At 35.3% G+C, this 5,499-nt stretch overlaps 1 non-coding gene across 1 annotated transcript; it reads right to left on the bottom strand.

Moving 5' to 3' along the window:
* Positions 1 to 1,522: 1,522 nt before the first annotated feature.
* On the bottom strand, positions 1,523 to 5,480 carry LOC122322402. The gene has a single exon (XR_006246560.1). It is a non-coding gene; the product is annotated as a large subunit ribosomal RNA (ribosomal RNA).
* Between the last annotated feature and the right edge of the window lie 19 nt (positions 5,481 to 5,499).

The following is a 5,499-nucleotide window of genomic DNA, read 5'->3' as shown; positions in this document are numbered from 1 at the left end:
TTTTCTCATATGACTTGCCTTGCGCGACACCACTCCATATATAGGTTTTTGAACACCATTTCCTTAAGAATGATACTTTTTTCAAATGCAACCACTCACTATTAATTCTTCATGTATTAATTTAAATATAACACACGAATAACTTAAATATTTAATAATTTGAACTATAATTGACGGCTGCCGGCAAGACAATACTCCACAATCATGTGATTTCCATATATAATTTTGTCTATAGCAAACATTTTTTATTGTAGTAGAGTTGTTCCATACGTTATTACCCAACATTTATTTTACATGTTAAATTCTATTATATCACATTGTTTGTGTCATATGTTATTATCTAACATGTAATTTATATGTTTCATGATATTATTTGACATTTTGTATTGGAAAACACTGAATTGAATTTCATAACATTTCATAATTTGCCCAATAAATGACCCATGCCGGCAAGACAATACTCCACAGTCATATTATTTTGTTACTTTTACTTTTTCTCATATGACTTGCCGTGCGCGACACCACTCCATATATAGGTTTTTGAACACCATTTCCTTAAGAATGATACTTTTTTCAAATGCAACCACTCACTATTAATTCTTCATGTATTAATTTAAATATAACACACGAATAACTTAAATATTTAATAATTTGAACTATAATTGACGGCTGCCGGCAAGACAATACTCCACAATCATGTGATTTCCATATATAATTTTGTCTATAGCAAACATTTTTTATTGTAGTAGAGTTGTTCCATACGTTATTACCCAACATTTATTTTACATGTTAAATTCTATTATATCACATTGTTTGCGTCATATGTTATTATCTAACATGTAATTTATATGTTTCATGATATTATTTGACATTTTGTATTGGAAAACACTGAATTGAATTTCATAACAATTCCAAGTCTCATGAGTGAGTGTAAATTTTATTAATCGGTTTATTATTATTATGCAATATCAAATAAAATATAAACTTCTATTTCACACTAAATATAACATTTTTGTTTAAGAGTGTAAATTTTCCATTCGCATATTACTGTTCTCCATTGATTGAATTATAATATATTTTTAATATGATTTCATATATTTATTTTTTTGTGTTTTCTATTGCCTTTCGCAGTTATCATATATATATACATAGATATATATATATATATATATATACTCATATATAGAATAAAGTGTGTGTTCTTCTTTCTGTGTTTTGTTTAGGACATTTTAATTTCCTAGTACCTTTCATAACAATTCAAGTAGTCTGAGAAGAATGTTTTTTATAAAATACATAAATTTTGTATTGCATCATCAAAAAGCTTTTTGTATATAACATTTTCTTAAGGTCCGGTCCACACATTATCAACTTACAAAGAAATATATAAAATATCATAAGTAAATTAACAAATATGGCACCTTTAAACAACTCATACAATATATATATATATATATGTTTTAGTTGGTGTTTAACAACCATAACACACATATTATATTTTATATTTGTTGTTTTTTTAACATTTTCGAATCATCAAGCAAAGGATAAGCTTCAGTGGATCGCAGTATGGCAGCTGCTCAACCACTTACAACACCTTGCCTGTTACAAAAGTCGTTTACAATTGATTCTAGGCTTTGTCATTGTATTAAATAATGTTTAAATATGTAACTAGCACGGCATCAGGTGATCATAGATCCTCCCAATTTACTATGTTACAAATAACATTGGCATCACATCCATTGTCGTTTATAAAATAAATTATAAACTTTTAATGGTTTAGAAGCCATACAATGCAAATTGCCCCTTATTTATCATTGCAGTCCAGCACGGATACGACCTTTAGAGGCGTTCAGGCATAATCCAACGGACGTAGCGTCGTACCACTGTTCGCTCGAACAAGTATTGTGCCATTGGTCCGTACCTGCGGTCCTCTCGTACTACGCAGGAATGCTGTCGCAACAACGTTTTGTCATTAGTAGGGTAAAACTAACCTGTCTCACGACGGTCTAAACCCAGCTCACGTTCCCTTGCATGGGTGAACAATCCAACGCTTGGTGAATTTTGCTTCACAATGATAGGAAGAGCCGACATCGAAGGATCAAAAAGCGACGTCGCTATGAACGCTTGGCCGCCACAAGCCAGTTATCCCTATGGTAACTTTTCTGACACCTCTTGTTAAAAACTCTTTAAACCAAAAGGATCGATAGGCCGAGCTTTTGCTGTCCCTGTGTGTACTGAACACCGAGATCAAGTCAGCATTTGCCCTTTTGCTCTATGTGTGGTTTCTGTCCGCACTGAGCTGGCCTTGGGACACCTCCGTTATTATTTGAGAGATGTACCGCCCCAGTCAAACTCCCTACCTGGCAATGTCCTTGAATTGGATCATACCTGAGTAATTGGAGTTATACCAAATTTTTAAATCAAAAATACATAAATGCATTTTCTTATTAAAGAATTTGTTTGCGATTATATAACAAACTCGTGATACTTTGATCAAGAAGCTTGCATCAAAACCCAATACCATAAGATATAATAAATACATCCGTATAATGGCTAGGAAATGATACACGTTCCATTTAATCAAGTAAGTAAGGAAACAATAAGAGTAGTGGTATTTCATTGTCGATACCAAACCGAAGTCTAATATCTCCCACTTATTCTACACCTCTTATGTCTCCTTACACTGCCAGATTAGAGTCAAGCTCAAAAGGGTCTTCTTTCCCCGCTAATTATTCCAAGCCCGTTCCCTTGGCTGTGGTTTCGCTAGATAGTAGATAGGGACAGTAGGAATCTCGTTAATCCATTCATGCGCGTCACTAATTAGATGACGAGGCATTTGGCTACCTTAAGAGAGTCATAGTTACTCCCGCCGTTGACCCGCGCTTACTTGAATTTCTTCACTTTGACATTCAGAGCACTGGGCAGAAATCACATTGTGTCAACACCCGCTAGGGCCATCACAATGCTTTGTTTTAATTAGACAGTCGGATTCCCCAAGTCCGTGCCAGTTCTGAATTGATTGTTAATTGATAATCGTTATAATTTAAAAGAACTAATCAGTTGCCCAATTAGTATTCTTAAAAATTTTAGCAAGAAAGTTCCACAATTGGCTACGTAACTAAACTATCCGGGGAACAAGAATCTACCATAAATGATAGAAACCCTATTTACCCAGAACGAGCACATAAACCATGTTATTGTTTCCCAATCAAGCCCGACTATCTCAATCTTCAGAGCCAATCCTTATCCCGAAGTTACGGATCTAATTTGCCGACTTCCCTTACCTACATTATTCTATCGACTAGAGACTCTTCACCTTGGAGACCAGCTGCGGATATTGGTACGGCCTGTTGAGAAGTTTGCGTATCCCCACCATAAATTTTCAAGGTCCGAGGAGAAAATATCGACACAACAGTATATGTCATGCTCTTCTAGCCCATCTACCATATCTCTCTGCGAAAGACTTCCATGGTAGTACGGCTATAAAACAGAAAAGAAAACTCTTCCGATACCTCTCGACGGCTTCTTTATGGTCGTTCCTGTTGCCAGGATGAGCACGAGGCCCATATTTAATAACAAACGGATACTCAACAGGTTACGGAATTGGAACCGTATTCCCTTTCGTTCAAAATTATTCAAGTGTATAAAAATCGGTATGATGCAAAATATATTTTGATTTTTCTATACTTGAAAATTTTCGGCTTTCGCCTTGAACTTAGGACCGACTAACTCGTGATCAACCACTGTTCACACGAAACCCTTCTCCACTTCAGTCCTCCAAGGTCTCATTCGATTATTTGCTACTACCACCAAGATCTGTACCAATGGCGGCTCCATGCAGGCTTACGCCAAACACTTCTATGCACACCATTGTACCTTCCTACTCACTAAAGTTTCAAAATTTATATTACAAGTAACATAAATCATCTACTTTAGCGGTAATGTATAGGTATACAACTTAAGCGCCATCCATTTTAAGGGCTAGTTGCTTCGGCAGGTGAGTTGTTACACACTCCTTAGCGGATTTCGACTTCCATGATCACCGTCCTGCTGTTTTAAGCAACCAACGCCTTTCATGGTTTCTGTATGAGTTGTTAATTTGGGCACCGTAACATTACGTTTGGTTCATCCCACAGCGCCAGTTCTGCTTACCAAAAGTGGCCCACTGGGCACATTATATCATAACCTTAAACTTCATATCAAGAAAGTTAAGGTTCTTACCCATTTAAAGTTTGAGAATAGGTTAAGATCGTTTCGACCCTAAGGCCTCTAATCATTCGCTTTACCAGATAAGATTATTTTATACAACAGTTAAATGCACCAGCTATCCTGAGGGAAACTTCGGAAGGAACCAGCTACTAGATGGTTCGATTGGTCTTTCGCCCCTATACTCAATTCTGACAATCGATTTGCACGTCAGAACTGTTTCGGTCTTCCATCAGGGTTTCCCCTGACTTCAACCTGATCAAGTATAGTTCACCATCTTTCGGGTCACAGCATATATGCTCAAGGTACGTTCCAGTTAGAGGTATAAATAATATAAATATCATTATACATAACTATATAGAGCGCCCCGGGATTGTGTTAATTAACTATAAATAGCTAAAAAACTAATCCCATTAATAGTCAAGTTAATTACGCTATTAGGTTTATATCCCAATAACTTGCACATATGTTAGACTCCTTGGTCCGTGTCTCAAGACGGGTCCCGAAGGTATCCTGAATCTTTCGCATTGTTAATCATACAAGTGCATATAATAAACACAAAAATCATTGAAAATTATGCCATTATATAATTCCGAAAAATTAACGCACTGTATTCATATAAATCTATCAGCACTTTATCAAATTTATGACATTTATATCATGTTATAATGCAAGCACTATAATTGAAATAATCAATAATTCACAATTTTTTGATAAATTAATTATGTTAATAGATTACAATGTCCTTATATGGAAAAAATGCACACTATTATTATAATATTAATTAAATATTACAATTCTAATGATGAATTTTCCATAACGGATATTCAGGTTCATCGGGCTTAACCTCTAAGCAGTTTCACGTACTATTTAACTCTCTATTCAGAGTTCTTTTCAACTTTCCCTCACGGTACTTGTTTACTATCGGTCTCATGGTTATATTTAGTTTTAGATGGAGTTTACCACCCACTTAGTGCTGCACTATCAAGCAACACGACTCTTTGGAAACATCATCTAGTAATCATTAACGTTATACGGGCCTGGCACCCTCTATGGGTAAATGGCCTCATTTAAGAAGGACTTAAATCGTTAATTTCTCATACTAGAATATTGATGTTCCTTACACTGCATCTCACATTTGCCATATAGACAAAGTGACTTAGTGCTGAACTGATTTCTTTTCGCTCGCCGCTACTAAGAAAATCCTTGTTAGTTTCTTTTCCTCCCCTAATTAATATGCTTAAATTCAGGGGGTAGTCCCATATGAGTTGAGGTTGTATAAAACAATTTTTATTG

The sequence above is a fragment of the Drosophila grimshawi genome, unplaced genomic scaffold (assembly GCF_018153295.1).
Source record: "Drosophila grimshawi isolate 15287-2541.00 unplaced genomic scaffold, ASM1815329v1 contig_1190, whole genome shotgun sequence".
Lineage (NCBI taxonomy): Eukaryota > Metazoa > Arthropoda > Insecta > Diptera > Drosophilidae > Drosophila > Drosophila grimshawi.
Note: the sequence above shows the minus strand (reverse complement) of the source record. Positions and strands in the feature narration are given on the sequence as shown.